Genomic DNA, 12483 nt, shown 5'->3' on the forward strand with positions numbered 1-12483 from the left:
TCTCCTTGCTCTCTCCTCTGCAGCCACAGGGCCCCCCACTGCTGTTACCTCAAAACCCACCAGCCACACTCCACCCAAGGGCCTTTGCACAGGCTGTGCCCGCACTTCAGGGTGTGTTCTTGAGATATCCACATGCTCATTCTCTCCTTCATATTTTCCATCACAGGCTGCCTCCTAAAAGATATCCACCTTACCACCTTCCGCAGGTGCAAACCTCCTTCTTATCAGCACTCTCCAGCTCTTTAACCCTCTTCCCCATCCCCATTTTATTAAGCATGTATCATACTCTAACATTTTACAAAGTTTACTCATTTATTGTATTATTTACTACTTCTCTCCCTACTCTAGAATGTAAACTCCAACAGGGCAGGGGTTTTTGTCTATCCCGTTCACTGATAGACTCCAAGTGCTTGTCATGGTGCCTTGCGCAGAGTAGGTGCACCACAGGTATTTGTTAAAGGATTGAATAGACTACTCATGGCTGTTAGTGTTATCATGTTTTAAGCCCCTTAAAACCAGAAGCCATGTCTCACTTCTGCCTGTATCCCAACACTTATCACAGGACCCAGCACTGCCAAGATGCTCCGCGTAGATTTGCTAAAAGTACGAAACCAAGGAACTTCCCCTTCCTTGAGGGATGGAGATGCCCATTACTAAGCTCATATTGGTTTCCCTGAAAAGACAGCCCCTGTGTCATGTCCAGAGAGCAAAATTGCCTGTGACATGTAATTTAGAACCTGAGATGCCTGGATATAAAATCTTACTCAGGTAAATGGGATCAAACATCAGGGCATTTCCACTCTACCAAATGGATATTCTGGATTTAATATGGTCTCACGTTCCCTCCCAGGCTTCTCAGGTGGCGTGGCTCCCCTGGGTAGGGTGGGGGGAGATAAATTTGGCAAAGTTGCCATCCAGAGGTTGATGGTCTTACTTCAGCTAGGTAATCCCAAGCCCCATCAGAGTCTTGCTTTAATATCTGACCAGTGAGAAGCCACTGCCACCCTAATATCTATTCTGAGCCTCCTCCATCTCTCCCAGACCTGGAAGAACTGACAGTCTTCTTATGACACTCTCAACCCTGCAGAGTGTGGATTCCATCTGGGGTGATAGGAGTCTTCAGACCACCATACCACAGTTAATTGTGTATATGAAGTGGTGGGAAGAACTCCAGCTCCATTTGGAATCTCCAGTCTGCTAATTACTCACTGTGTGACCACAAGCAAATGGTTTAGTATCTGTGGGACTCAGTTTCATCATCCATAAAATGGACATAAGGGCGCCTGGGTGGCTCAATTGGTTAAGCAACTGCCTTCGGCTCAGGTCATGATCCTGGAGTCCCAGGATCGAGTCCCATATTGGGCTCCCTGCTCAGCAGGGAGTCTGCTTCTCCCTCTGACCCTCTTCCCTCTCGTGCTTTCTATCTCTCATTCTCTCTCTCAAGTAAATAAATAAAATCTTTTAAAAAAATAAAAAATAAAATGGACATAATAAAACTTAACCATTTGTTCTTTCTGTGAGATATAGAGGAAATCGCTGTTCTCTCCCTCTTAGACCTTGAGTTCTCCAGGGCAGAGAACTATTTTTATCCTTTTATTCATTCATTTATTGAGCAACTACATTTATTGATCTCCATACAAGAGCTCCAAAAGACAAATATTAAGGCACTATCTCTGCCTTGGAGGGGCTTACTGTTCTATAATAAACCACTATCACTTAAAGTGCTGTGTTAAAATGAGACTATGAACAAATGCCATAAGAACACAGAGGAGAAAGTAATGATACTTAGAAGAATCAGGGAAGGTATGAAACAGAATATAATGTGTGAACAGAGTTTTGAAATATCAGTTTGCCAGGCAGACAAGGGTGTCAGGAGGAAGGGTGTTTGAGGCAGAGGAACAGCATAAGTGAAGCCGTGCTGGCACCTGTTATTCACCATTGTAATTGTGACCCCTCAGTCTCCTGTATGAAAGTTCAACACATGGAGATTCCAGGTAATTATGTGTTAGATGAACAGTTCTTTATTAAGAACACCATACAGCCATCATGGTCTGTTTTGGGCATTCAAGGGGCCCAGTTTGGATTCACATCCACCTTGTTGGGAGTGCGGAGGGCTTGGCACTCAATGGTCCTGCCACTGCTTCCTTGCATTTGTGCAATAACCATGAGTCTTAGGAGGGCAGGGAGTGGACACTGAGAGACTGTACATGTACATGAGGGTGGGCCTTTGCCTTCTTGAGTTAGCTGTACTGGGATGATGGTCTGATATTTTTTTATCCACATATTTGGCTTCTAATCCCTGCCAGTTTAACCCTACCTCTACTGATGACCATAGGCAAGTGCTGGAAAGAAGTATGAACGAGCTTCTAAGGGATAGAGATCAGAAGTGACATCTCCTGAGCATGTGGCTATCACTAAAAACATCAACAAAAATGCTCATGCCCCCACTTCATAGAGGGGAATCTGAGGTTGGAGAATTTATGTTTCATGCTAGTAAATGGCAGAGCTGGGATTCTGAGTTGGGGTGTGAAACTAGCTGGCCTATTTTCCTTACTGCTAAGGACTGAATGGGTGTGTGCCCCAAAATTCATATGTTGAGGCCCTAACCCCAGTGTGAGGGTGTTAGGAGATGGGGCCTGTGGGAGGAAATTCAGCTTAGATGAGGTCACAAGGGTGGGCCCCCATGACGGGATCAGTGCCCTTCTAAGAAGAGGAAGAGATCAGAGCTTGCTCGCTCTCTGCCATGTGAGAGGACACAGCAAGAGATGCCTGTTTGTAAGCCAGGAAGAGGGTTCTCATTAGGAGCCAAATCAGTGAGCACCCTGATCTTGGACTTCCAGCCTCTAGAACTGTGAGATATAAGTCATGCAGCCCATCCTATTTTGTTATGGCAGGCTGAGCAGACTGAGACACTTGTCCTCACGAGAAATATATGCCCGGCAGCCCTGAGCACAAGCACCTGTCTCACCCCGTTCCACCAGCAAGCTTCTCAGGAAATGACGGAATGACTGGGTCTTCTCTGTCTGTCTCTTGTGCTTCCTTTAACTTTTGTCAATCTTGGTCCCTGGGCCACTGAATTTTCTAGAGTCACTACTAGTCCTGGGGAAGGTGACCAGTCTGTAAGATGTCTGACTACATCAGAAATGCAGAAATTGCCCCCTGATGGGAAGCCAAAGAGGGGCCTGACCCGGGCTGAGAGTCCCTGGAGCAGGTCTGGACAGCAGTACACACAGCGGTCACCAGGGGTACCTAACCAGAGAGAACAAGACAGCTAGAAGCAGAACTGAACACCTGTGGAAGGCACAGCCATGGAAAACAGACCCTCCTGGCAGTGTGTGTGTGTGTGTGTGTGTGTGTGTGTGTGTGTGCGCGCGCGCGCACATGCGCGCGAGAGAGACAGAGAGACAGACAGACAGAGACAGGATAGAGATGGGAGATGGGCAAATGCACATGATCGTGAGGTGAACTTGAAGAGAGAGTGTACGAATGAAGCAATGTTCACTGGAGAAACCTCCAAGAATTCTTTCTTTGGCAGACATTTCAAATACCCTCAGACGCCATGTCCGTTCATTCCACTAAGGCCGTCTAACCTGTCTTTAATTTTGATGAACTGAACCTTTTGTTTTACCAAATACCAGAAACCCATTCAAACCTGTGTTAGAGACCTAAAGACTTTATACTGAATAGGACATAGGCTTTTTTGAACTAACCACTCCACACAATAATAATCTGAGTAACGTTAATTCTCAAGGTCAAATAAGTTGTCCTCTCTGGTATTAAAAAATAACATTTTTTATGCACATAAACTAAATACTAGATTGAGGATAAATGTTGTAGCATATGGATGACAAACTAAAGCTTATTACTCTTTAGAGGCTCTCTGTCAAAACTATCTCTATCTTTCCATCATCTTCTTAGCAGGAAACAGGAGATGACAGAATGAGGAGGGGACAATCGTGATTGGACAGTATGGGGAACTAACTGTCATTGTATGGAATTGGACAGGAGTGTTTGTTAGGTCCTGCACTTGTGTCTAAAAAAACCAGCGTAGGCTGTCCCAAGATGGGCCACTTTGGCATGAAGATTATTTTGAGTTAAAAAGCAATCAAAACCCAACAGATTTAGGAAAAGCTCTTTACCTCCCCCTCAACTGCCTGAAAAGAATTTGGATAGAGGACCTGCTCCAGAAAGAGAGTTATCATATCACCACAGATTACATTTTGCTGTGAACTAGGGATGGTGGACAGGGAGAAACTTAGCAAGAGCAGTTTGATCAAAATCTTTTATGTCCCATTGTTTCCAAGTGATCTAGCAAACATTTGCTTACCAAACATTTACTTTTTCATCTTCCTGTAAATTGCATTCCTTCCCCAATGACATATATACCTCATTTTACCTGTCTTTGGAATTTCTGTCTCTGTGTGGATTCCCTGTACATACATCATTAAATTTGATTTTCTCTTGTTAATCTGCCTCATGTCAATTTGATTCTTAGTCCAGCTAGAAGGACCTTTGAAGGGAATTGTAATTCCTGCTGCCTGACACTCGCTGCCCCTTGTCCTCACAGAACAGTGAGGACAAAATGGCAGCAGCCCACAGAAGGCTCAGAGTAAATCAGCCATGCTAAGCATAAACTGAAGCCACGCCTACAAGCTCTGAGCCTCCTTGAGCACAGACAAAGCTGGATAAATGTTTGTTGAACTTAATATCAAGATGAATGACTACAAGTATAGAAATGAAAAAAAAAAAATAGCTATCCTGTTTTTCTCCAAGCTGGGCAAAATACATGTGTGAGGTTGGGACCTGTCCTGAGTCGCCATGCTTTGAGGACTATAGACACCCTGGAAATATGGTTGGGGAATTGGTGCCTGGATCTCAAAACAATGTCATAAGAAGAAAATTAAAGGACTATAGAACATTTATCCCAGAAGACCACTCATGGGGCATGATTGTTGTCCTCAGAAAATGGAAGGCTCTGGATGTAGGAAAGAGAAACTCAGTTGCTTTATATGGCCTTAAGGAGAATGGGACCCTGCATATGAATTACTGAGATATATTTACCTTAAAATTTAAATTTTATCAATTTTCTAATGGTAGAGTTTCTAATGGTAGAGTTTTAGGGCTTACTCAATAGGAAGTACATCATCTACAACTAAATGTCTCCAAGAGATGTTCTATCAGGTGATAGATTCAAAAGTTAGCCTGGATTACCTTTAAAGGCAAAGAACTTTCAATTCTATGAAAAGGGAGGTGGGAATGACTATATTAGTTGGAGTAAGATCTAGGCTGCCATAACAAAGAGACTCAACCTTTCAATCATTTAAAGAACGAAGAATTTGGGTGCCTGTGTGCCTCAGTCCGTTAAGCGCATGCCTTCGGCTCAGGGCATGGTCTCAAGGATGGAGCTCCATGTCTGGTTCCCTGCTCAGTGGGGAGTCTGCTTCCCTCTCTGCCCCTCCCCCTACTCATGCTCTCACTCTCTCTCTCTCAAATAAATAAAGCTTTTAAAAATTCTAGAGGGGATGGGCCTGGGTGGCTCAGTCGTTAAGCGTCTGACTTTGGCTCAGGTCATGATCCCGGGGTCCTGGGATCCAGGCCCACATTAGGCTTCCTGCTCCGTGGGAAGCCTGCTTTTCCCTCTCCCACTCCCCCTGCTTGTGTTCCCTCTCTCACTGTGTCTCTCTCTGTCAAATAAATCTTTAAGAAAAAAAATTCTAGAGGGGAGGGGGTGGGGGGACAGGCTAGCCTGGTGATGGGTATTAAGGAGGGCACGTCTTACATGAAGCACTGGGTATTATACACAAACAATGAGTCATGGAACACTACATCAAAAACTAATGATGTAATATATGGTGATTAACATAACATAATAAAATTAAATTAAAAAAAATAAAAAATAAATAAAGAGCAAAGAAATTTGTGACTCTTGCATAACAGTGTAGGGCAGACTGCCACCCCCTACTCCATAAAAGTATCATGGGAACCAGGCTGGGGTGGGATTGGAGGGTGGCTCTGCCTTCAGCATAAGGCTCCCAAGGCTTCTTATTATCCAAGAGATACAGAAATTGCCCACATGACTTCCACTCTTGTTCCATTGTTGTGCCTGGTCATGTGACTCCATCTCACTGTTAGGGACGCTAGGAAGTATAGCCTGAGCTGAGCAACCAGGAATTCCAAAGGAAAATCGATTGGGAAACCAACAGCAGAATCAGCTGCAATCATAATCTATCAATTTAATTACTTGTCATTATCTGTCAACTAACCTGTTTATCAACAATATGCTAATATTAATAATAATATTAATAATACATGTTAACATGTTAACATTAATATTAATACAGTTGAAAACACAGCTTTGGAGCCATTCTACCTGGTTTTGATACCTAGCGCGACCATTTAATAACTGATGGCAGGCAAGTTAACCTCTGTATGCCTCAATTTCTTTACCTATCACATGTGGATAATACAACTAATAAATAAGGTTTTTGTGGGGTTTAAATGAAACAATACAACTAAAGTCTTGAGAACAGTGCCTGGAATGTAGTAAAAGCTTAGTAAGTAAATCTGGGAAGGAAGAAGTACATTTTTTCGGGGTATGCTCTGGACACAGAGTTTCCAGAGACCTACGTGAGCAGAATGTGAAGTGTTTTCAGGGTAGGTAACTGAAAGGGATGGTTTGGCCTTTTCACCTTCAGAAATAGATCCACTCATATCCTCTGGTCCCCAAATCCGAGAAAAATGATTGCTTTGTAACATTTTTTTGCTGTTCACCTTCCCACATGCTTTGGAAAAGGAAAGCAGACTAGAAAAACTGCAAGGTACCATGCCTGGCTGTTGTAGAATGTAATTAGATTCTAAGCAAATCAATGTACCCCACTTGCTGAGTGAGCTCCAATCAGTCTTCAGAAGAAGGGTAAAAACACCATTGCAAGAACAAACAATGACCCACAAATAAATAAAGTGTCACCCCTCTCTCAGCACCAGCTTGCATTAGCAAACGGGTAATCAGAGTTTTCAAATGGAAACATACTTTTGCCATCTCATTTGGGTTTTTATGATGAATTTTGCACAATGCCCGAGGCTGCCTTACAGGAGACCTGGGAAGGCCTCCTCTGATTAATGGGGCTGATGATCCCCTCTGAGAGGCTAAGGTTGCTTGAAAATTCAACCCATTAATTAGCAAGAGCCCTGGCTGCCTGGGGTGGTCCAGGCTTGCCGGGACCTGGGGAGTTGGTCACTGGTCGTGCAGGAAGGTTCTTGCAGGAAGTTGTGGTACCTTTGGTGGGGGGTGGGGGGTGGCATTGGCGGTGAGGGAGGCAAGATCTATTGTTTTGAGCACCTCCCTGTGCTCAGCACCTTCAATGGAATTGCATTTAATCTTTGCAACAAACCCATGAGGGTGGTATTTTGACTCCTATTTTATGAATAAGGACACAGAGGTCCAGATACGAGTCACACAGCTAGTAAGTGAGTAGAACCAGGAATCAGATTCACCTCTGCTTTTCTACTTATCCTGAGGATCACTTTTTCATAATACTGATGCAAAATCAGGATCATGTCCTAGAGAAGCTCATGATGATGGATGTCCCATGAGACGCTGAGAGACCACCACAGGCAGCACTGCTCTAATGTGCAGTGCAGGGGGTGACATGGGGGCACTGACATGGGACTCTGCAAGGTCACATAGCAAGTAAGGGCCAAGGGCAAGACTGTAACCAAAATGTACAAGATTCCAAAGCACATAGTCGACAGTTTGTTAGGCGGGTGGGACGTTGAGCCTGGAGGGATATATAGTGTTTGGAAAGGAGCAGGAAGCACAGAGGCGGCGGATGGGTGGGGATCCAACACAGTTACAGGCTGAAGTGAATTTCCTTATACATTCTGGCATGCACCTTCCCCATTTTGGCTACCAACACTCATGCCTTCTTCTTTCCAATATCCCAATCCCCCACTTGCTGTATTTCTCCTGCACTTCTTTGCCTTGGTGCTTTTGTCCCCACTAAAGCTTCCTCCTGGAATGCCTCCCCAATTCAACCCAGTCCATCCTTCAAGGCCAGCCCAAGGTCTACCATCTGCCGGCAACCCTATGTATCATTTACGCACCCATTTGACAAGCATCCGTTTAGCACGTATTATGTGCCTGGTGTCTTTGAGGTCCTGGGGATTCAGGAAGACAGGACATAAGCAAATATGCAAATGAACAGCCATAACATGTCAAATGGTGGCAGGTGCTGTAAGGAAGAGTAAGCCGTGTATGGTGATGGAGTGATATGAAGGGGAGGGCAGCACCGTGGTGAAGGGAGGCTCTCTTGTGAGAGGGCTGACACTGGAGTGGAGGGGGCCCGAATGAAATGAGGGGGGACCCACACAGACCAAGAGGAAGCAGATCCTGCCAGATGCAGTCAGGGAATGGCAGGACAACTGGAGCAAGGAGAGGGAGAGACAGAGTGGCAGGAGATGGTGGCCAATGGCCGAGAGGGAGCAGGGGCCTTGCTGCCCTGCCTGAAACTGACCACTGTCTGCCTTCCACCTTCTCCACGCAATCCCCAGGACATTCTTTTCTACCTCCCTTGCTTGGGCCAACCGTGAACATCCTCCACGAGACTGACCCACTGGGACTGAGGACATGTCCTCTCCCCATCAGGGCCTCGTGCCTGCACAGGAGGGCTCTCGTGTCTCTGACTCACAGAAGTCGAGTCACGGACCTGGAGGACACAGCTGTGAGGAAGGTATGCAGGTGGGAAGATGGGCCTAAGCAGCAATAGGTTGTGGAGTCAGCCATCATGCACCCTGTGGTCCAGTCTATCCTATCTGCAGGGGCTCAACAACCTACTCTCACAGGTCTGATCCCATGCCTGTGCGATGTGCAGAGTCAAGTGGCATGTCACATCTGTGATCTGTGCCTGAGTCATCAAAGGGCTCCCTCGACAGAGCCAGGACCCCAAGGGACTGCCAAGAGGTAGAGGTGGATAAAGGAGTCAGGAGGCTGAGAGTCAGGACGGAGCTTCAAGCACAGCTGAGAAGTGAGGTGTTCAACAGGTAACTGAGGTATGAAGCACATCCTCGAGTCTGGACTAGAAGGCTTGATGCCCCCCACAGATGCCCAGGGTCACCCTCCTTGTACATGCTGTCCCAAACTTGTAGCTACTACAGGGCAGACACAACCGTCCTTCCAGAAGGAATCGGTCTTGGAAGGAACCTCCAACAGATGGACCGAAAGTGCATTGATTTCTGGCCTCTTTAGATACACAAAGGCCTCACTGCAACCTCGGATGTACAAAATAGTTCCAAAATGCTAACTTCCTGCTCTCCAGCACTCATCTTGGGTACACAGTCCCTTGGCTGCCTTCTCTGTCAGTTCCTTGGAGAGCCTCACATGACAGTCTGGGAGGTGGTGGTGGGGAGCAAGCACATCATATGCAATAGGTCCCTCCTTAGAGCTAATTCTGAGTCTGAAAAGCAATTTGTAGCTGCAAAAGCATTAACAACTCCTGCCCCCACCCCCCGCCCCGTTTCTCATCCTTCCTCTGGTGATCAATCAAAGCACTTTTAATTAGCTACCTCGGCCTTCCTGTTCTCCTCCAGGCTTGCTTTGGAGTCTCTGGTGAAGCCCCCAGGGTCACTGAATGTGAAAGTGAACTCTTCTAGCAAACAGTAGCCTCTCCTCTCTGCCCGTGCCAGCACCAAGCAATTCAGAACTATATGGAGCAGCTTGATGCCACAAACATTGGGTAAGAGGTGGGCAGAGCTCAGAAAAACCCAAGGTCTCCCAGGACCTCCTAGTCTTAATGGCCTCACTTTACATATGAAAGAACTGAGATCCAGAGAGGGGGAGTGAGAGAGAGAGAGAGAGAATCTTTTTTGTGACATTCAGCTTAATTGAAGAAATTGCCTACATGCCTCTTGATTTCTGGATTTTATTTTAAGCTCTATAATTATTCTAGCATTTTTGGTTACTTTATATGAAATATGAGCATTCTAGAGTACTGCTATGGAGACAGCCCCTCACAGTTCAAAATGGGCAGGAGTCTGGAATAAAGGTTGGGAAGTGGATGTTCCTTTAGCGTTCCTCCCCTTTCTGGGGATACCTACCCCGTTCCCAGCTCACTGACACCCAGATCCCCATTTGGGCATCTCATGAAACAGATGGAAAGTTACCGATACCTTATGTGGTGTGGTCGGGGAAGCCTCACAGAGAAGATGGCATTTGGACTTAGTCATGAATGGCAAGACTAAAGCAGCCAGGGGAAGACCCAAGAGCAAAGGGCTCCAAGCAAAGTCCTGAGTTAGAAATACATCTCACATTAAAAAAGAGAAAGAGAGCACCCAGTCCTTCTGACCTCGATTTTTGCAAGAACCTCCAAACTGGTTCCCCCTGCTTCTGTCTTTGATTTCTACACTGCGTTTCAACATAATAGCCAGACAAAAAAAAAAATTTTTTTTAATGTAAGGCAGATCATTTTACTTATTTTTCCTAACCTCCTGACCTCTTGACCTGGAGAAAAAAAAAAGGAAAAGAAGGAAAGAAAAAGAAGAAAGAAAGAAAGAAAGAAAGAAAGAAAGAAAGAAAGAAAGAAAGAAAGAAAGAAAGAAAGAAAGAAAGAAAGAAAGAAAGAAAGAAAGAAAGAAAGAAAGAAAGGAAGGAAAGAAAGAAAGAAAGAAAGAAAGAAAGAAAGAAAGAAAGAAAGAAAGAAAGAAAGAAAGAAAGAAAGTCACCCAATCTAAGTGTCACCCATTTAATCCAATACCGATCACTGTTTTATCATTCTGTTTTATTGTCTTCATAAATGCTGATCACTGTCTGAAAGCATCTTGTTTATGTATTATTGATTTTTCTCTTCCTGCTCCCTAAAATGTAAGCTCTGTCAGAACAGGGACCTAATTTACCTAGTTTATCATGGCATCCCCATTGCCCAAAAAGTAGTAGGCACCACATAAATATTTGTTGAATAAATGAATCAATGAATGGGTACCAAATGTGCTGTAAGATGAAGTTACAGTAGGCAGAGGCCAGAATATGCGGAGCCTTGTAAAGCGCCCTAGGAAATTAAACCACTCCACATTTGATGAGAAACTGTTGGGGAGGTAAAGAGGGGGGTCACTTTGTCATATTCGCATTTTTGAAAAGATCACTCTGCTGGGTGGAGAGCATATTGTATGGAGGAAAAAGACGAGGCAGTGGACGATGGGTGATTAGTGCAATGACCCAGAAGAGAGAAGACGGTGGCTTGCACTAGAGTTGCAGCTGTGAAAATGGAGAAATATGGGTAGATTCTGGGTCAGTTTTGGAGGCAGAGCTTTCGGGACTTACTCTGGAATGAAGGGGATGACAGAAGGTGAGTAATCAAGTAAACAACCCCCAAATCCGTATCTCCAGGACAGAACATCGCTCCATTCATTCAACATGTCCTCCTGAATATTATAGGATAAATCTAAAAGTAAACTCTTTATCTTCTTTACACTTCAAGGAATATTCCTTCTCCTCGTCTTTATTTATAGCTCCTGAGAAGGACCCTGATTGGTCCATTTAGCTCATGAACCCAGACCTCGAGCTACGGGTTTGGGGAAGTGTGATTTGTCACGCCTGGAAGAGGCAGGTGGACGAAGGCTGTGATTGGTTAGCTCCCTAGAACCACGTGGAACTGGGAAAGACAGTTCTGCCGGAAGATGGGCAAGGGGAAGCCATATCACAAGAGGAAGGAAATAGAATGCTTGGCAGACAGAGACAACAGACAGCAGCCACTAATGGAACATCACTGCCTCCAAGATGAAATATAAGCCCGTTAGCGTGACATACAAGGGCCTTTACCATCTGGCCCTGTTTCCTTCCCCTGACTCATCTCTTAGGACTCTAATTGTGCTCTGATGGTGCCAAAAAAAACCTGCAGTTCTTGGAGGATGCCCTGCTTTCTGTTTCACCTCTAAACCTCTACTGGAGATGCCCCCTGCTTGTTTCTTTGCCCAAACCGTGTTTTATTCTGCTTTGATGTGCTCTCTTGAGAGAAAACCCTTCCTGATACTCAGACTGCCATGAACTCTATGCTTCCATCTTTCACCGCATGCAGACTGTGTGCCCGAGATTTAGCCCTGTGTGTGCACTCGGCTGGGAGCTCCTTAAGAAAACAGCTGTGCCTTTCATCTCGATGTCCATCTACATTTTAAATGCCTCTGTGAGTGTTTGCTGTCTTAGTGAATAGGAAGGAAGAGAGAGTCAGGGAGTGAGGAAAGGGGAGAAAGAAGGAAGTAGGGGTCTAAGCAATGAATGGGAGAGCATTTCTTAATACAACCAAAAAATACAGACCCTGGGGAAGGTCAATAGTTTACCTTTAATTTCTCATACAAAATTTGTGACCAGTATAGTATGCACAGTGCACCTGTGCATACCCTAAGGCAGGTATGTGGAGGTATCCAGTTAATACATTTTTTCTGGAAACTCCCAGATGTGGAGTAATCATCATGGTCATGCACTGCTGGTGGGAGTGC

This window comes from Eumetopias jubatus, unplaced genomic scaffold (genome assembly GCF_037043125.1).
Source record: "Eumetopias jubatus isolate StellerSeaLion01/CBP00866 unplaced genomic scaffold, mEumJub1_p1.0 scaffold_8, whole genome shotgun sequence".
Lineage (NCBI taxonomy): Eukaryota > Metazoa > Chordata > Mammalia > Carnivora > Otariidae > Eumetopias > Eumetopias jubatus.